Genomic DNA, 21990 nt, shown 5'->3' on the forward strand with positions numbered 1-21990 from the left:
TTAATTAGCAGGTAAGAAAATCTATTTCAGTGGTTTATTAAATATACAGAAAAGTATTTGCTTCTCTGTGATGGAGAGAATAAAGAAAAAATATCAACAACATGAATTTTCTTTTTCATGGGCTTTTCTAATTTTGAAGACATTTATATTTCTAGCTGTAAGTCAGACTTACATTTTATTCTCCCTAGTAGTGTGCTTGCCTTGTTTCATTTATGAGGTATGTAGATACAAAAATATTCCCAAATTTTCACAGGAAATAAGCATAATAAAAAACCCAAAGCCTAAATCCTGCAGCATTTTTTCTGTGCCTTCAGTAGAGTTCCACAATTTTTTAATGCTGATTGTAACAAGGTTTCAGAAATCACTTTAATTTCCAGCTTTTTTTTTTTTTTTTTTTTAATATATATTATTTTGCACTACAATAGGGTTAATGCAATCAACTCTGTGGTGACATTTTTGCCATAAGGAAAGGGTTTGTCCTTATACCTACAGTTAAGGGTAAACTGTTCTAAGTCTAATCAGACTTGAAGAAAGAAGTTTCTCACTTCACATCCTGAAATAATACATCTTGAGATTACAGGAAAATTCAGGTAGGAAGGGAAATTGTGTGTTCTCTAGTCTGAGGTTCCTACCCCAAGGAAAGTCAGCTGCGAAATCAGACTTCATTGTTTGGGTTCTTAAACACGTGCTCCAGCTGGGTCTTAAACACTTCAGAGAAGGGTGATAGCACAGCATCTTTGGGGAACCTAATGCATCACTAAGCAAGGGTGAAAAGCATTCTTCTGATAGCCAGTCTTAACTTCTTGTAATTGTTCCCACTACTTTGCCTTCGTAAGGTTTCATCTGGGATCTCCATCACAAGAAGGACATGGAACAGTTGGAGAAGGTCCAGAGGAGAGTCATGAAGATGCTCAGAGGGCTGAAGCATCTCTCTTATGAGGAAAGACTGAGGGAATTGGCTTGTTTAGCTTGAATTAGGTTCCAGGGTGACTTCATGGTGACCTACCAGAACTCGAAGGGTGCTTACAAGCAGGAAGGGGACCAATTTTGTGGTCTGATAGCGATAGGATAAGTAGGCATGATTTTAAAATAAAAGAGATGAACTTTAGGTTAGATGTTAAAAAATTATTTACTCAGAAACTGGTGAGGTACTAATACAGGTTGTCCAGAGAAGCTGCAGATATCCCACTGGTCAAGACCAGGTTGGATGGAGCACTGAGCAGCCTGATTTAGTGAATGGCAACTCTACCCACATCAGGGATTTGGTGCTGGATGATCCCTTCCAACCCAAGCCATGCTTTGATTCTATTATTTCTTATTCGTTATCTCTTGTCTTCTCACCATGAACCACTGTGGCTCTGTAACCTCTCTGCAGGTATCAGGGACTACTTTATTGTGCCCCCAAAGACATCCTGCCTCCAGACTGCATGCATCAATGTTCCTCAACCTCTCTTCCTCAGAAAAATGCTACTGTCCTTACCAACCTGATGGCCACTCTGCTTACCATGCTACAGTTTATTAATTTCTTTCCTGTACTGGGGTATGGAGGTTTGGTGAGCAAGACTGTGTGCCACTGTGCATTATGAAGACATGTAAACCTTTTCTTGATATGCTTGTTGCATATTTCATAATGCAGACCAGGATTGCTACCTAACCTACTGTGCTGCCAGGAAACACTGCTGGCTTATGTTCACCTTGTTGTCCTCCATAACCTGTAAGGACTTTTTCAGCAGAATTATTCTGAGGGCAGCAAACCAGCAGTCCGTCTTGCTGCCAGGGGCTTCTCCTTCTCATGTGCAGGACTTCACTTCTGTCTCTTATTGAATTTCACAAGGCTCCTCTCAGTCCGCTCCTCCCTCCCGTCTAGTCCCTTTTGGACAGCAGCCCTGCACTTGAGTATATTGACTTATTCCCTCAATTTGGTAACATCAGCAGTTCTGATGAGTATCTGGCACCCTTGCATGGGCCCTTGCCTGCCTTTGTTGATCTTGCTCCTGATCACAAGCAATAGGCAAGTCAGATAAGCAGTTCTGTCCCTAACACTCTCAGACCTGAAACTTCCTGATTGGAAGTTTCTTTGGTAATATCATAGTTATGTATTCCTACAAAGGACCACAGTACCCAAACAAGACAAAACACAGGTAACTTTTTATATTCTAATTCTTTAAGTGCAGCTGTTTGCAGAAAATATGATAAATTAACAATTATATGCGATCGAGTTCACTTTTTAAATTAACACACCCAAAGTTTGTCATCTACAAGCAAGTAAGACACTTCTGTCTGCCACATATGGCCCATTTCAGCTGTCCTCCTCTGTCACTTCAGAAGGATGTAGGTCTCCCACAGGCTCTCTGTCACATGCATTGGTTCCAAGTGGATGTCTCACATACCCAAGAGCATTTCATATGGTACTTGCTGCATACAGTGGAATCAGTGATTTGGACCTAGGAGAGTTTTGCTTTTTGTATCATTCTTTTGGCTTAACTATGACAGAGACCTATAGTCCACTGATTACACATTAGCATTTAAACACCTAGCACATATTTAGACGCCTACAGCTGCTTGCACTCACTGCAAAGAGAAAGCCAGCCACAGCTTGAGATCATGGCAGACAACAGCACATAATTACAGCTCATGAAATGAGAAGTTCATGAATTATTCACTTGACTCTAAAAGCCAAACGATTAATTTATACAATATCACAAAATTATTTGAATGATTTCATAACATTCAAACATCATTCTGAAGGCATCCAGATGAATTTTAGATGCCCTCCTAGATTATCCTAGATATTTCTTCATGAAAAACTTTGTTGTATTAATTTGTCCTATAGTTGTCATTTATTATCTTTCAAATAACTCTGGGGTATTATTTATTTATGGCAGAGACTAAACCCATCTCCTTATGACACTTGTGATTTGTACCAATATACCTGCACAAATTAATGCTGTCTGTATACCCTATACAATTAACAGTGCTATGGAATCCCTTTATTTGATGAATTCTTCATAAACAAATGAAGACCTTTCCTTTCTGATATCTTGCAAAATGCATGTTTATAGCAAACTGACACTTTTATTCAGATTTAGAACTAAAAAGTACAGCGATGGTTACTTGAAAATGCTTAAAATAGATAAGATAGATTGACTGACTGCATATTCCTTTGAATTATTGTGAAAGCACCAGATCTAAATCATGCCATGAAAAAGTGGAGATAGAAGTTACATAACTTCAACCTGCTATAAATTGCTTCTTGTTGAAAGCTATATAAAACATTCTCAAATCTGTCATGTTCCACCTCTTCTCCTTAAAAAAAAAAAAAAAAAAAAAAAAAAAAGTGAAAACATCCAAGAAAAACATGAATCAGGTGTATGTTATTAAACTAGAGCAAAATATACACCACCATAAAGACAAGCACTCTCTCACATCTTAATGTGAAAACCTGTTCCCTCTGTTTTATGTTCAGAGTGCATTCATGGCAATAAAATATGCCTTGTTAGGTTAGCTAAACCAATATAGCTAATTCAGCAACAAAACTTCTTTCCCCTCACATGCTATCTCCATTGACACTTCAACAGAAGTTCATTTGTTGAACACTTCTGCTGCTATAATTCATATGTTCCCTCAAAACACAGGAAAATACATTTTCTGTTTTTCCTGTCAAAAAAGAATATCATGTCTGCACTGCTACAGCTTCCCAGAGAACACACTCTGCAACGTCTGGTCTGACCCTGGACCTCAGTAAAAGGATATTCTCAAAATTTGGACTAGTTTGACCTACATTGATGTGGGAAGAATGAAACATAAAGAGTAAGGGAGCATGAAGGAGATAGAAATTGCTTTATTTGTAGTGGCTGGAACTGAAGAAATTAGCACAGTAGATTGCAGAAGATAATAGAGGTTAAAAGTGAAGTTTCTATTTTGATTTAGAAAGGAATCTCTTTTTCAAATTCTTAGCTGTTTAATAAAAAGATAGATAAGAATATGTCCATTTATTAAAAAATATATATATAATATAGTAGCAAAGGTGCATTTCTAATGGAAAAAAAAATGGACAGGCAAAGTAAAGTAACAAAGGAGTCAAGGCAGAATTGCATTTGAAATGTCAAAAGTGTGCATCACCAAGCACTGAATACCACTCTATGACTATACCCTATTTTGTACTCTGAAAGACAACAGCCTCCTACTGCAAACAAAGACAATTATAAGACAGTTACCATTTATCCCAGAAAAGCTCTCTGCTACTTAGAAAAAAACAGCCCCCTGTTAGCTGAAATTAGCTGAAATTAACTCCTCTGATTATCTGCTCTTTAAATTGGAAAAAGAGTTTTTTTTTTTTTGTTGTTGTTGTTGTTGTTTGTTTTTTGTTTGTTTTTGTTCAGCATGATTTATTTTTAGACTGGCAAAGAGACAATGGTAAACAGAACTGAAGCTCTGTGGGCATCTTCGGAGGTTAAATTACCTTTCATGCCATTTGCACAGAAGATCGTTCTCAAGCAGCTTGAGCAGATGGTCGGGACACCATTGTCTGTTTACTTGTATCCACAAAGGTAAATGATGGCTCTTTGAAATCCTGAACAATATGACCCTCGTGATGTTTTATGAACTTTGGCTGCAAAGGAGAAAAACAAAACAAAACAAATAACACAAATAAATATAAAGTTAGTTGAAGAGGAGAAAGATCTGATTGATGAAATCTCATTTTAAACTATATATATATATATATGTAATCTGAAACTATTTCTCTAAAAGGAATGAATATATTCCAGAATACTCATCAAAGTGGGCGAAAATAAATCATACAAATTGTTCATTCATTCATTGAAACAAGAATCTGTCATCCTTGAGTAAGTGGTTCTACTACGCATGTCATTTTCAGGAGCATACTGCCAAACAACAATCGGTTCTGTTTATGGGGCCACAGAGATGATCACAGATTTCCAGGACCACACTAGAGCAGACAGCTGCCAGAATATGGGGATCCACCCACCTTGGCTGGTGGTATTGGAAGAGAGAAGGTCATGAAAGAAGCAGAATATGCTGAATGTGGTTTTTAGGTTTCTAAAAATTCCCCAAATTTCTTTGGAAACACACCTGGTCAAACATCCCCAATGCAAGCCTTTTGCAACAAGCAACTTGCTACAAAAGCACCTTTATTTAAACAAAGTACTGATAAGAAAGAATGATTTTAAAGATTGGAGAAGACATATACAGTCATAAAGAAAACCCTTAAGTTTTATGAACAATCCTTGGGATATCAGAGTAAAGTGAGAAGACACTGGTCTTTGGACTCACAATTAATACTTGCATAACCTGTCACTCTATAAAATTTTCTGAAAGAAATGGAACAATTAAGTTGTTGAACAGTAAAAGAATTGGATGAAATCAGTGAAGGGGCCACTATGCCAATTTCAATGCACACAGCAAAACAGGACATGATTGGAACTGAAAATAAAAGGGAAATAGGTAACTATGACTCATCAGCCACTCCACTTTCTAAAGCCATCAGGTACTGCAAAACATTTGGTTAACCGAAGTTGCATATTAAAATAGTTGTTTTTGTGATAATTGCTTGTTTAAAGTGATACAACAACAAAAACTTCATAGCCTCTATCTAATATTATATCCTCAACAGCAACAGTGGATAAACACTGAATACATTTCCTTCACTTGCATTTCAATAATCGATTGGCTTCATGTTATTTTTCTTTGCTCTTCTGTTGTCATAATCAACATTCATTAGAACAAATGTGCAACTTAATTATTTAATATTCTTGTCAAATTTATAGGAACTGTTTATAGTCACTGGAATAATGGAAGAGAGGAAAGAAGAAATAAGTGGGGAATAACATATTTCTGAATGGGAAGTTAATAAAACATCCTTATAAGAGATTGGGGAAAACAGAACAAATTTGTGTTCATTTGAGAATATGAGAGGGAGCCTCTGATGTGGAGATTTTTCTAATTCTCCTCTCTGCCCCAGAAAAAGGGGAAACTTAGCTGTGGTTGTTAGAAATATCAGCTTTTCATGAAAAGAAAAACGAAAAAGCTTTTCTGTGGCACGAGAAAACTGTTTCTCTTCCACCCCTTTATTCAAAACAAAAACAAACAAAAACAAAAACAAAAACAAAAACAAAAACAAAAACAAAGGAATGGAGGTTCATTGTCTCTCAGCTGTTTATCTCCACATAACATCCATTATGAAATGAATGGCTGAGAGAATCCATCTCTCAGCAGATCCCCACTGTCTTCTAACATCAGTGGACTTCACATAGAGGATCAGTATTACTAGTATTACTGTGTCTGGACATTCCGGGCATGATTTTTTTTTTTCATGAATAAATCTGATAATTTAAAAAAAAAAACAAAACCAAAACAACAACACACAAAACATATTATAAAAAAACAAAAAGTATTAAAGTGGTCTCACAAAAACATAAGTGTCCCTGTCCTCGACACCAAAACATTTTCATAGGAAGCAGCAAAGCGTACACTTTGGTTTCCCAGTAGAAGGGTATCTGAACAGCACTAAGGCCCATGTGTTCTCATCAAATGTTTAATGTTAGCAGTGTTAAAGAACTGGATTTTTTTAGTAGATAATAGAGCAAACCAGTAGTATTCACAAATGCACTTTTTGAAAGAAGTGCTAAATGACTTCCATGGTGAAAGAAATGGAGCGACAGTAACATTTTAGCTTTCTGCCTACCTGCATCCAGACATCAAATTGTCCAGAAGATTAACAACAAAATTGATTTGAAAACATCAAGAATAAAACTTGAGCAAAGCAAATGAAATTTCACTTCTTTTTTCTCTCTCTTACTATGGGAAAGAACGTCACCATGAACGTCAAACCAAATTACTAGTTAATCCTGTAAGGTGGGTAACAATTAATGTGCACTAGTTGTCAGCTAACTCAGCTCCTGCAAGAACTGAGATAGTTTTAGGCTGTTTTTCCCTTTATACAACTGGGCATAAGTGTGTTTTCAGATGACTAAAGCTAGTTTCCTTTCTGCATATTTAAAGAGGTATAAAGGGCCCCATCAGGAAGGTTGGGAAGGTGTTCCCATCTCTCTCTCCCATATGCAGTAAGTTAATTCAGTCAATCATTATTTATGGAGGAGGAATATACTGAACACGCTCAGGAAGGAGACTCACTAAAAATAAGGAGATGAATAACAGATTTAACAGTGTGGTTGCACAGCAGTTGATTTCAGAAGGAATTCCTCAGCACTTAACTCCTTTCAGACTCCACCTAGTTGGTGAGTCCACATAAGTGGAGCAGATTACAGTAAGATTACTGAAATGTATGGATATCTCCCAATCAGCAGAATACATAGCAAGCATTGTTCCGTAACAACAGAAGGGAGGGAACACAAAATGGAGAAGTAGTCCTTAACCTCAGTAATGTGAGTGAAAAGCTGGAACACATTTTGAACAGACAGATATTCTGAATGAGGCACTTCAGAGGTAAAAGAGTGTAGTAATGTCAGGAAATCAGAAAAGTGAAAATTTGGTGTTGAAATCATTAAAACATACTTTTAATTCTAGCTGCATATATATTATCAAGCTTGTAGGTAGGTTAAGACATTTTTATGATTAAATCTCCAGTTTAACATAGACGTGTGCACTGTAAAGACTACTTGAAATTGCATATTCTCATGCCTTTCATTAACTACCAAAAACATATCAAAATCTGCAGTGTCACAAGCTGTGTTAAATACTAATGAGTTTTAGGGTGTCATTTCCAAGCATTCATTTCTAAAATTTTAGCTGCACTTTGAAGGCATCTGTGTTTCCAAGAATTAGTTTCAGAATTTCTGCTATGTCTGCACATCCTTATTCTACTGCAATTCTTATCAGAATAAAGAACTGTTTTCTAGTAAATCATCATTGCCACTCCCACACTGGACGGTGAAGACTTAAGTGAAGGTCCACTGATACCAGGTTTCCACTAAACCCAATTCTTAGCTGGCTCCACTAATACTCTGGACCTTGGAAAATCTCTGCGGAGATAAACAGCAACTATCTGGACTCCCTAAAACTTCTATAGGTCACCAAAGCCGTAATGCCTACATATTAATTCATTTGCCTGGAAGTAGTATCAAACTATAACTTATTTGGGGTAAGGGGAAGTAACAAAGTAAAAAAAAAAAGTAAGGTTTGTTCAGCTGGGACAGAGCAACTGAAAGTACTTCCTTCCTTCATTTCAGTAGAGGCTGGAATGAGCTACAGAGCTCCTCTTTTGGAGCAGTTCAGAAGTTGATGGCACACAGCTGTGATCTATCACATATAGCACTGAAGTTGGCCTTGTGGTCCGGAAGTCCCTTTCAACCTATCATTTGAGTCTATGCAAAACGACTATGGTTCAGCTGAAGACAATGTAATCACCAGGAGAAAAGGTATGAATTTTATCTGCTTCAGACACTTAAAAATAATTAAAAAAACAACAAAACAAAAGTGAAGCTGAGCCAGGGAGTTCCAAATCACTGGAGTTGCTTTGCAGTGGCCATAAGAGAATAGCAGCTCAGCTTTTATGTTTCAGAAAGACAAAAGCTGTTCTAGTACTATAAAGTGTTTAATTCCCAGCTTACCCACAGATCAGCAATGATTCCAAAAGGCTACCTACTAACAGCCAAAAGTCACCAATGTAGTTACCTGCCACATCTTGTGTTTTCCTTTGAGGTCTCCCTTATCACTAATAATGAGGCTGACTTTGCTAAATCTCATAAGGGAAGCCAAGAAACAGCCTGAGGTGGTACTGAAGTGGAAAACAGAGCAAATTAAACTAGTTGCCTTCCTGCTTCGCAGCCAACTGCAATTACCTTACTGGAGAGATATTATCCAAAGAAAACACTGAATCACACAAACAGGAACTGTTTCATTAGCATTCCCAGAGTAAACCTTTCCTCAGGTGTAATTTGAGGAGCCCTTAAAATATGCAATTCTATCTACAACTTTCAGTCCTCAATAGTTTCCTACTGTAATTCTAGTTTGCCTCTACAAGAAATCCTGCAGTTAAATCTACTTTCAGAATAACTTTTCTGATTAATTACTCTATAATGTGCGTACTCTCTGTTTGATAAAGCATTTCTTTATTTAAAAATAATCCTTTTCTTCTGAATGCTGGCAATTTTGGAGCTGAGGGAATGAATCACCACCACTTGGTACTGCCATTCACACTACTGGTATGTGTATTCGTGTGAAGTCACTCTGAGCCATAATTTCGTAACCTCCTCAGTCAGCTGTGGAGTGTAAGAGTGGAAGAACTATATGGATGTGAAGAACTTGTAGGCCACCCAACATTTCTGTCAAAAAGACTAGAGTAACTTCCAAGATATTGGACATACATGAATTGTGAACACCTCCAACTCTGAATTTTGAATGCTAACTTGAGCAAGTATAATATTTGCTGAAAAAAAATCCCACAGATAACAAGCAGAACAGTTGAACACAGAAATACAGGGTACAATTCCAGTAAGGAAATGGAAGGAAAATAATTCTTTGTCCTGCGTTAAGCTTCACTGTGAAGGATGGTGAAGCACTGGAACAGTGCCAAAGAGGCAGTGGATGCCCTGTCCTTGAAGATATTCAAGGTCAGCCTGGATCAAGCTCCAGGCAACCTGATGTAGCTGTAGGTGTCCCTGCTCATTGCAGGGGAGTTGGACTAGATGGCCTTCAAGCGTCCCTTCCAACTCAGATGATTCTATGATTTTATAGCTTCTTGAAAGACAAATTCACTTGGCAGACCTGATCAGTGTTTTGATTTTCACTCCATCTATATATGAAAAAGTAATGACGTCTTAATTTTTCACACAGAAATGACAAGGGTACTCCTTACAGTAGAGAGCAAGCTTTTCAGTGGTATTATTTGAAATTCAAGTATCACTAAGAACAGTTTTAGTTTTCAAGAGATCAGAGCAAGGGTCCAGGTATCAACTCTACTAAAGGGCAATTAACTATGGGTGCCTATAGGTTTTGAAAGTTTAGTTTACCTGGATGTAGGAGAGTAAAATTTTAGAAAAAAATATAAAAATATATATTTTATATACAATTTATATTTTTTTCTGTCTGTTTCTGTTAGGGAATAAAAAACACCACTAAATAAAACCAAAACAAAATCACCATTGAATAAATAATATAAAAATATAAAAATATAAAAAGCCATTTAATTAAACAAACTTTACAAGGGTGCTATGCAACAACATATTAACATACTAATAAATTTACATTGATGACTGAAGGGCAAAGCTGTGTAGAAAAAATCCACAGAGTATGAAAGATTGAAACAGATATTATCTCATCAGCTTCACAGGGGCCCGTTTCACCTGAATTTAAATGACTTCTGTAAAATTATGCAGTGAGTCAGCATAGAGCCCAGAATAGAACTAGGGAATTGTGGCTCATTGTCTTTAACCATTAATTCACACTCCCACATGGAGAAAATGGATGTTACTATCTTATTAAGTCCCACAATATATTTAAATCATTTCAATACACTGAACCATATTTTAGAAAAAATACCAACAAATCAAAAACTCACAAACTGAACTACAAAATGAGATGAAAGCCTAACATTCATAGTGACCCAAGTTTCAGGATAGATACAAGTAGATAAGGGGCAAGACTTGTACAGACTGATGGACCTTTAGCTTTAGCTTTAGTTTTCAATCCCCTAGCTTTGACAGCTTTGGGTTCTCTTCTAACTAAAATATGTCAATCTCATTTTAAAAGCAAAACAAAAAGATTGCAGAAGTCTCTAACCACAGAGAAGCTCCTTAGGCTTAGTCAATCTTTAATAAATATTAAAAATTCTCTATTTTGATCTCCTTTAAAATCACATGCAACTACGGTACTGCCTATGAAGTGTTTTGATAGAGAGAATACTGGAAATCTGTCCTAACGCCTAACACCAAGTCTCTCACTTCAGTCAAAGAACTCTAGTGGATGGACGGCCTGAAAACCTCCTTTTTTTATGGAGCTTTCTGGTACAATTTAGAGAATTTGTGCAAACATTAAATAAAGAATGTAGAGTCTGATGGCATTTAGATTAAGTTAGCATTTAGTAAGGAAATACGTAATCTCCATATTGCTTAGCAGAACTATCTTTTTGATGAAATGTGATTTTTTAAAAAGTTATATGTGAATTTGGGATAATATTCTTCCTTCCTTTCTCTCACACATTCTGTTTTTCATTCTGTCTTGTTGTATGGTCCCCTTTTCATAATGCAAATATGAAGGATCTATTTTGAAGTCAGTAACAAGTCCACAAGTGCTGCAATATCAGCTTAGTATGATTCACAAAATCAACATTTTCTCATACAGAAGATGCTCCAGGCCCTAATAATCTCTGTTGCCCTCTACTGGACATGTTCTAGGAGATCCATTTCTTTATCAAACTGGGAAGTCCAGAACTGGACACTGCACTACAGATGTGGCCTCAGCAGTGCAGAGTAGAGAGGGAAGATCTCCTCTCTTGACCTGCTGGCCACACTCTTTTTAATACACCCAGGATTCCATTGGTCTTCTTGTCCACAAGGGCATGCTGCTCTCTTACAGTCAATCTGTTACCCAACAGAACACTCAGGTCCTCCACTGCAAAGCTCCTCCCCTAATCCATATTGATGCATACAGTAAACTGTGTCTACATTGTTCTAAAACTAGTATGAGCTGGTTCTAGATCTCTTTTTATTTTGCGTATTATTTTGCATAACAAAATATAAAACAAAAAATCACACATTCATATTTTTCATCTCAATATGCTTGAAATTCTCACTAGTCACTAGAATTATAGAAGATATTGTATAAATATGAATATGAAAAATTTATAACCTGTTTCAGGTAGGAGGCAACTCACTGTTTCCCTTCAACAAGCAAAGATCTAGAACACTGCATTTTCCTAACAAGCCAACTGTAGCTAACTGGGATGGATTGTGTTTCCATTTTTTTTACTGTTGCATAGAATTTACCCTGTGAACTATCTGTTAGTTCTTCTAACAGATAGAGGGGTATAGCCAATATATTTTCACCCCAGCTCTCCTAGTTGCTCACAGCAGATAATAGCAAGTAATTACTCATCATTCTCTTACTGCAGTGAATATCTTGGGTTGAACACTGCTAAGTTACGGAAGAATGACTCTCCTCAATCTGCTGTATAGAAAGTTTTACAATTGGAAAATGCAATGCCTTAGTGGGAAGGCCTCTTCAAAATTTTTAAGAGAATGTTGGAGCATCATATAAAATTTCATGTGTAGACAGATCTTTATAATACCATATTATCATAGTATCATAGTCTCGTGTGGGTTGGAAGGGACCTTAGAGATCATTGAGTCCAACCCCCCGGGATTCAGGCCTCTGTGTAGCAGAGCAGCACTTTTACCACTTGCGCCACAGGGGAAATTCGAACCCAGGGCCTCCAGTGTTGCAACGTGGCATTCCTACCACTTGCGCCACTGGGGCGCAATATATATGAATTTGTTTCTTGTCAACTTCTAGAAGCCCTTAGGAGAGAAACCTCTGATACCTATGCACCACAGAACCGAAAAATGTTCAGTTAAAGATGTTTCAACGTATGAAATAATGAATGAAACAGAAGAGGGAGCTGAAAAGCCAACAGGAAGATGAAAGAACTTGAGTGATTTAGTTACTGTCAGCAAGGTGACATTTTCTTCAAAGATAGAAACAGACCTGAATTACAAATATTATCAGTGAATTACAATTATTTGGCCTAATTAAGATAGATTTCTAAGCTATATATCTCTTTTCCAACTGGAAGAGAAAGTTTTCACATGTAGTCATGTACCCATACAGAATCTTCCCAACTTCGCTTGGCAGAAAGAAAGAGTAGTTTAATTGTTTCACATCGTTTTCTTGGAAATCCTCTTTATAACAGTATTAGCAGACACATAACAATGAAATAAATGATAATTTTGATAATGTATTGTCAACTCAAGTGCTGTTTTTGAAAATCGACAAAGGCAAAACATACAATGAATGGGTTAAGAAGCAGTGACACAGAAAAATATAATAGTTTGGCTAAAATAGTTTCAAGCATCAAATCGCTAGCAAAGTTGAGAATGTTCAGAATAAATTTGAGATGTTTTACTTAGTCTATGCTAGGTTTTTCAAGAGTGAAGATCTTTTCTAAATGGTGATCAAAAGGAGGACAAATTCTCATACTCCAGTGCTTATTTCCTCTAAAAAAAAATCTATGTAGGTTGCACTGAAAGTAATGCCTCCCATTTATTTCCATAGAAATTACAACAGATACGAAGAGCACAATAACACTCTTTGATAGAACAAATTCTCAACTACAAAACACTGTTTTTTCAGTATAGTCATCACCATTATCTATGCATTTTTGCCAGAACAAGAGACTGCGTGCTGTGCTTGTAAAAATCTACACCAGCAAACACAATTTGCTGTCACCATTACTGCTGCTGAAATTCACCATTTTCTGCCTCACTGTGCTCAATCCATTGTTTCTTCTCCAGGAACATTCAGCAAGTGTCAATAGATGACATTTTTTCTGCATGGAGAAATTCAGTTATACCCCCTTGCTTCATATGCACTTCCATGTCAGATGTCATTTTTTGTCAGACAGCCCCTCTGCTGCCATCTGTCACACAGCAACAACATGTAATGGGGTATTGGTGGGGAGATTCAACCTCCTGTACCATACCACCACCATCTACCTCTGACATCATGGGCCAACATGGTAAAATAGGAAGTGTTATTTTCAGAAATGAGCCCTCAAACCTCATGGGGAGGCACTTGTCAACAACACCAAAGAATGACAGATGGCAGCTACAGGCAAAACCATCTGAAAGGTGTAATCAGCTGCAAATAAATTCAAAATGCACTGGAGTTATCAGTAACAATATAACAGCAACTAATATACATATTCCTGCACAAATACCCCAAACTACTTGGCTCTGGATCTCCTTAGTATCTGCAGGAATATTTGTTTCTTTTTGGGAACAGTCTAGGCACTGAATTAAAAGATTAAAATAAGAAGCAAGTTTTGAATTTCAAAACTTCATTATGATGATGTTTGAGGATAGCTTAATTTCACGCATCTTGTGTGAGAGTACGGGACTGCTGGGAAAAGCATTACAATCTGAGGCATTAGACCTTTGTTTGGTTCTGAGAAACAAAAATACAATCTGGCAAACTGTTACTTCACAGCAGTATGATGGCAGAAAGAAGCATTAATTGCCTATGACATTTAATGCTGCATCATTGCTACTTACTGAGCATGAAATCCTAAGCCATTTCTTTAACAGTTATCAGAAAACTGATATGTAACAATGGTGTGGTAGCCCTAAAAAAAGTGGCATCACCTACATAAGAAAGTAACATTTCATTTGCATAGCTTTCAAAATCTGCCTTCATTTACAGGGCAAAAAAAAAAAAGAGAAGAGTTGATTTTATTTTATTTTTTTGTAGCATATGTTTATTTTGGTATCATGCAATTATTCAACTATTGGCATGAAAAAGTGTTCAAATTCTGGTAATTTTTTACTCTGTACTATAAATAAACACATCCTTTACAGTACTCTTTGCTTTCTTGTGTACTTTAAGTTTCCTAAATATGATTCTAGTGATGTAATCAGCTGCTTGAAAAAACATAACCTAATTGAAGTGTATTCCAAAGAGCATTATTTCTTTGATTATAACTTCCCCAGTGCATAGCTGCAAACAGAAAGAATGATGGCAAGTGTCCTAGATAAATGTGTCCTCATAGCTGTCACTCCTTAGTCTTGACCTTCTGACACTGTTCCAGCTGTGTAATGATGGTCCCAGAATTAAGGGAGGGACAATCTCAGGCTCATTCTATTCCTGGCAAACTCCTAGTATTTCTCTGAAACGATGCATAATCTTAAGTGTAGCGGGCTACAATAAATTTCTAACACATAATCAAAAGAAATACTGAACCTTCCTACAGCTCCTTATCTGCTATTAAAATACTTTAAAAAAAATCAAATAGTTCTAGATTAAATAGTTCTAAATTAAATGTTATACTTTTCTTACAGCTAGTTGGATATTTCTTTCGTGTGTGTGTGTTTATTTTGAGCTGTGTAATTCAGAAAGCACCAGTTTCATCAACCTCATTTCTAAGGAATCCCATTTCCAGTGCTTTTTTTTGTTTGGTTGTTTTGCTTTGTAAACAGCAGAAAGGAAGATAAATGACACTAAGTAATTCTGACTTCTGACTTAATGTATTTAGAACTGTAATCTATATTCTGTGTAATTCAGTGCACAATGGTAATTCACTCAAGAAACGTTTGTCTGCAAAAAATAATTATAATTTAAAATATGAAGTAATGAGAGAAACTGCAAAAGAGGATGAGAAACTGACCACTGCAAAATCCCAGTGCAACTAGAGAATATGTATCTTATAAAATATACGCTGCATTATACATAGAGTATTCATATATAGATCAAGAGATAGATGGATTTTGCCTAAGAAATCTGTTTTATGATACTAGGTGATATCTGAATGCAATATTATCTCACGGTCAGGAAACTTAATAAAATGTGATGTATCATTTGCTTACATAACTAGAGACTGAATGTGTCCTCCTCCAAATTTTAAAGGAAAAAAAAAAATCCACAAAAATAAACAAAAACAAACAAAAAATCCATAAAATAACCAATGAATTTCACTGCTAAGAAGCAGAAAATTTTACTGAAAATTTTAAAATCAAATAGAACAAATGCATTAGAAACAACTGTACTAAAGCCTCTTCCACTTTTTCCAGATTCTGCTTACACACTCAAATAGAAATGAATGGTCTTCTGTGACAGAGAAATTAGGAAACTTTTCATAATCTTCATTAATCATCTCTAAAAAAAAAAAAAAGAAAGAAAGAAAAAAGACTTTCTGCCAACAAAATTCTTCCTTTGAAAATTCTGCCAAAAAGAAGTTATTCGAAGTTGATCATTTTTTCCTTTCATTATTACTTTGTTAGGGTAATCACTGCTAGATTATTGTTTTGTACAATACCAGGCACATAAGATGGAGGAGAGCATTTTCATACAGTATCACTACTCAAACCACTTGAACCGTCCATAAAAACAAAACATTTCCCCCCAAGCCCAACAAACAACAAATATAAAACATCCCTTCACACTCTTAGTGAACTTGTGCCTGGATTAAGGATTGCTGTCTACCTAGAACCTTCTTGGCTCTCCTCCTATCCAAATTAGGTAAGATATTGCAACATGTCCAAGAAATATTACAATTGGGCCTCATTTTTCTTCCATAATTTATGATTATAAAAAAGTGCAACTGTGCAATGAAACACTGACATTGTATACTCAATCACTGATGTTGTGCAGTTAATTAACTATTACTTTTGGTTTCTAAACATACCAAAGCTCTTCAAGAACTCCTTAACAAAGCCTCATGTAAGTAGTTATCCATGTCAGTAAAGACACTGCTGATTTAATTTTTAACTGTAAATAATAAGTTTCTTTTTTGAAAGGGTGACCTGCATGGCAAGTGGGTAGCTTCAAAATCTAGAGATATAAACCAGAGGATGAAAAGAGCTGAATTTTATTAGTTAGTAATCTGTCACCGATTCACTGAGTCCAGAAATTCATGCAGTTATAAATACTGAAGGTGGTGTATGTTTTTGTTTTTTTAAATAATGTCTGGATAAGCAATAAGTTTTTTCAACCCTCCTTTTTCTTTCTTTTTTTCTTTTTCAATTTTAATGGAAATTAATGATAATATGGCATCTGGGGACTGTCACCTGTTATGAGGTAAAATTACTTTAATCCATGCATTTGCTGACTGTTTTTCTTAATGTTCTTCTATTTTCACACCAAGCCAAGACCAAAATCAATCTAATCCACCTTTCTCCCAGTACAGAATTGATCACACCTAAGCCAGGTTTACAAGACCAAACTGATGTTTCAATTCCCTTTCAATTCCCTTTATCTCCTGAAGACACTTGCAGGATAATTCTATATAACAGTGTTCTTTGAGAAGTAGACAGTCACGATAACTTTTCACAAAACTTCTTGTTCCATTTCCACCTCTGCAAGAAGATTTTGGCGTACTGAAACTATCAGTGAATGCAGCCTCTGGGAGAATTTGTTCCTTATTCAAGGAGGGGAGATACAGGAAATTTCTTTCAGCTTTTATGAGACATATATATATACACATGCCTCCTTTAAGTCAATGGGAAAAAAGGACCTTAAGGTTGTCACAGGGAAAGCAAAATAAATCAGACACTACAAAGAAAGATGGGGTAAAAGTTGATTTATTTCCCCTACAAATTCAAACTGCTCTAACAACACCTTTTTTTTTTCTTCTGTGGTTTTATGTACCAACCTTGATCCTGGGAGATCCTAATATATAGATGCTTAATGAACATCTTCTGGATCTAAAAAGAAATACTCTGAAAAGATGTCCTACAGGAATACTTAATGGATTCTAGATAAAATATCAAATTTATTTGTTGCATTCTTAGCTGTTTTAAGCCCATAACATCACTGGCAAGTCATACTTAAATATTCCAGGCTCCACAGGAAGTTGATCTTAAATACATGGACATTTTTAATACTGGATTCATAAATCTGTTCCAGTACCTCTCATTTTTGTACATGGTGTTATACTTATAGACAAAGTACTGAGCAATGCAAAGAAGGGCACTCTTCCCAAGGAGCATAAACCTGAAAGGGCTAAGCAGGTTCTGTATAGAATACTGCAGTTCAAATAGTGACTTCCTCCTACACCAAAATAGAGATAAAGTGATAATGTGGGTATTTTTAGAGAAAAAGGAGGCAAGTTCTTCTGTATCAGTAAAACGTATCAAGTTTTTAACAGCTACCTTATTTTCACTGACAGACACATAGGTAATGAAGTTCACAACAGAGACCCACCTGGTGAACTCTGCAGGAAATAAAATGGGATTTTTTCTTTTTCTTCCCCAGAGAAACTTAAGCATCCATACAATCAGAAACACACATACTATGTATTAACTTGGAACAGAGACAGTCTCTTCCCTAACCTACAGATAAACATTCAGAGTCAGCATTCATTATCATTCCTAGCAGCGCATATTTGACAAGATCATAATAGTTATCGTTTATATTTTGTAAATTAAAACTTCATTTGGCATAAGTATTTCAGCTAAGAAGCATAATTGTTTTGTAGACTATATGAAAGCCTTACTCATTAAGATTATACATTCTCAGCAAACAAGAGTAATGAGAGCTCTTGCTCTCCTTTTAGAGAAGCAGACTTCAGACACAGAAATTTTAATGAATCCCTATAACACCACAAAGGATCTTTAGGAGCACTTACCCCTTGTTTTAAAGGTCACTACCTGACCACAGCAGCCTTTGGTAAAATCATATATCTGTGTTAAATCAAGAAAACAACAGATAGCAAACCTCCCCATGTTCTGACTCTTTTAATCAAAGTACCTGAAAGTGTATAAAAATCATACCATTTTCAATTTGAATGAGTTTAGAACAAATGTACACATTTTGCCTCCAGAAGATATCATAACTTGGATATAAAAAATTAATAGCAACTATAATTACTTAGAGAGAATAGTCCAACAGAGCAGGAAGCACTATCACAGGTTAATTTTAGGTTTAAATAAGCAGTCTACGTGAATCATGAATGAGTTAACTTGTGAGAATAAATGGAACAGAAAAATACGCTCTAACACTGTCCAGCGACATTCTCCATTTGAATATACAAAAGTAGAAAAAATTTCATTTTCTGAAGGAAAGTCACAACAGCACAACTTCTAGTGCTCTAAAGAAAGGAGACTCTGCTTTCTCCCTAGAGTCTTTTGACTTTTGATCTTAGAAAAGAAAAAGATGAGATCACATTCCAAAACCACAAGATGTAAAGCCTCGCAAACAAATAAGGATTGCAATTGATCATCTGGGTGAGAAAGTACAACAGAGGATAGGGAAAAAACAACAACATCAACAAAGAAAAACCAACACAGGAAAAAGGCTATTCTTTAATTTCTATGTGACACTTCTAAGAGGAAAAAGAAAATCGGCTCCAATTAAGAAAATACCAACACCTCAAGTGAGGATAACTTTGATCTTATTATTTGCCAGAGAAATTTCATCTCTTAAAAGCTTCAACCAAGTAGAACCAAGTTATTAAGGAGTAAGAAAACTTACGTATGAGCCTTTTAGAGAGACCAAGGGCAAGTTGACAGGTGTGATATTTTGACTGATTGGCTACATCAGAGGAATTAAAATAATAATATATCTTTATTGGTAAAACAGTAGTCACGTATATTCACTTGAGTGTTGAGTGGCATTTTCATAAAAGAAGCAAACCTTCTTATCATCACCCTTTTCAATGTTACTTCACCTTTTAGATTTGCAATGTCTCTTTAAAAAAAACCAAAAGTCATAACTTTAAACAATATTTAAAATTATTTAGAAAGTACTGTATTAAATTGTCGCTGAATTCTGAAAGTGCATTTAATATTCATTTACAACATTAGACTGTCAGGCACAGAAACTCAGATTACATATTTATTATTGAAATACATTACTAGCCAATTTGAAGCAGTATAAGCTTTTTCAGATAATCTGTATATGTCATCCTTAACATAGAAGCAATCTTCCATTGCCTCACCACTAAGTACTGAGCTCTCCTAAAAGGGGAGGCACAAACCTCAAAGTGCTAAGGCAGGTACCACACAAAGTGGGCTGCAAAGGTTCCCAGATAAATAACTAGGAAGACTTTCCAACAGCAACAGTGACAGTCATTTCCAGTTGCTGTTGGTAACTGAGTACTATGCAGTAGTGCTCAGAACTCTCCAGCAGGGCAACTAACTCCAGCATTAGGCCCTAAACAACTGCAAACTTTTCCATCCTACATGAGTTCAACAATCTTTAGACAAACAAGAAGAATGGACTGAAAAACTCAAGAGGTGAAAAGACTTCCCCACAGCAAACCTGAGGTAAAAACAAAAAGGTGTTCTAACCTTTCATACACTAGATATAAGCAGTTCATTCATGTGGTAAGCCTAGTTTTGCCAACTGACCAGGTCAGTATTTTTGCAGCAAACTGGCGACAGTTCATAGAGTTCAGTATCAGCTCTTTATCCTCCACACCATTCAAACAGAGAGGGCTCAAAGTAAAAGAAACAGTTAATCCTAATAGTAAGTGCCAGCAGAAAAGACGAACATGAATATAAGGTGTATAGACTGTCCAAGACCTAATTGCACCTGTATCTAGGAGATTAATTTCAAGATCAGGAGCTTCATTCAAATGTGTTCAATTCCAAGCTGATAGGTCCAGATGTGGCTACACATGCTTGAATTCTAGTACCCCAACTCCACCATATTTCCATGAAACACCTTTAATATATACAACCTAGAGTCAATGTAAAATTAATGAACAGAGGAATATTTTGTCTTATTGCAAAATATTTGGGCAGCAGCTTTTCTCAAGGTGGGGGAGGACATTGTCCTCAGCTGGTCCTTCATGTCTTCGGCCTCTCCACTGGTTTTGGGTATTTGCAGTTACTTGTATTTACTATTCTGAGTTGTGCACTGGTATTTTACCAGACACAACAACATGGATCACTGCTAGGCCTACAACATTATGATGCCTATTATACAATATATACATATATTTTTTGTACTTTTAAATGCTTGTTTGCAATTTATTTGGAAAATAATCCCACTGGTAATGGGATTAAACAAAACAGGATGACAGTAATTCTCTAGTGAGGCTTAGGGTTCAGATTATTAACAGTATTTTCTACAGACAACAGAAGCAAAAAATGCATGACTTCTTACTCTCTGAACTCATCAGTTGTGACTTTTGTATTATTAAATCCCTCTTGTAGACAAACTAACACTTATGGGCTCAGTCATTCTATAATCTAATCAGCACCTAAAATATTTTTCATCTGACTTTGAATGATATTTTAACAACTTAATATCAGCTCACATTGAAATCTTGATTAACAGACCGGTGACAACAGCAATGAATTCTAGTGTGTGTGTGGGACCATTACTATGAAATTAAAATACAAAAGGCAAATATTACTTCCCACAACTCTTGCTTTTCAAGTTGAGGAAGAGCTCATGCAAAGAAGTTTTATGTGGAATCCAGTTCCACCAACCTTCTCACCCCTGTAATCTGCACCTGCATCAAGTGAATTAAATTTTTTCACTTCCTCGGTCTATGGCCTAAATCCATATTCATTACAGAAGTATGCATTTTGAACCTTAAAAAAGCAAAAAGGCTTGATACACAACCTAGCTTATTTATAATATAAATATTGCCTCCAAAGGCTTCATTTGAATGTTAACTTTTAACTGTCCCATTAACCACAGATAATGTGTATATTCCAGGACATTTCTCTGCATTTTAAAGAAGGTATTTCACCTGTCACAGAATTTATACTGGTGCTGTTCTCCAACCACAGAACACTAATTCAGTACTTTTTTGTGGGAATAAAAGTAACTGATTATAAGGAGTCACAAACTGAAAAGCATCAGCCTGTCACTTCCTCAGATGTTGAAGCCAAACTGCTCTTGATGATAGTGGTATAAACAAAACTCAGTGGAGAAGACTCCATAGGTTTCTGACTTCGGTATTTATCATCACACTGCCACGTTAACAGAATAAACAGTACCAATGCAGTTACTTGGAAACTTTGAGTTATTTTGCAACAGTAAGTAAAAATGCTTACATCTTACTTTACAGTTGATGTAAACAATGAATAGAACCATTGTGCAAGGCATCCAGGAACACAACTTACAACTTACTAATTAAAGGTGTCCCAATGTAAAGGTGCATTTTAAGACTACCTATATCTGTTAGACTGCAACAATATATATGCTTTTCCTCATGCAGATACTGTCAATTAAAAGATAATCTTATTTTTTCATTTCTAATCCCACTACGTATGTGCTATGCCTCTAGTCATTACCACACTCATTAAAATGCAGCAGTATTTTGTCCCATGTCAGCATTTAAAT

At 36.0% G+C, this 21990-nt stretch overlaps 1 protein-coding gene across 15 annotated transcripts in view; it reads right to left on the reverse strand.

The window, feature by feature from the left end:
- Positions 1-21990, reverse strand: part of DLGAP1 (DLG associated protein 1) — a 365353-nt gene that overhangs the window by 285892 nt on the left and 57471 nt on the right. For 13 of the 15 annotated variants that reach the window (XM_015855353.3, XM_085539647.1, XM_085539648.1 and 10 more), the window contains one exon: positions 4463-4612. The exons of 1 other annotated variant lie outside the window; for it this stretch is intronic. The gene's annotated coding sequence lies outside the window, so the exon portion shown is untranslated. Of the gene's footprint in view, positions 1-4462; positions 4613-21990 lie in introns of those variants that run through there. One more of the 15 variants, XM_085539649.1, reaches the window with a different exon arrangement.

This window comes from Coturnix japonica, chromosome 2 (assembly GCF_054131305.1).
Source record: "Coturnix japonica strain WE chromosome 2, WE-NBRP24, whole genome shotgun sequence".
NCBI lineage: Eukaryota > Metazoa > Chordata > Aves > Galliformes > Phasianidae > Coturnix > Coturnix japonica.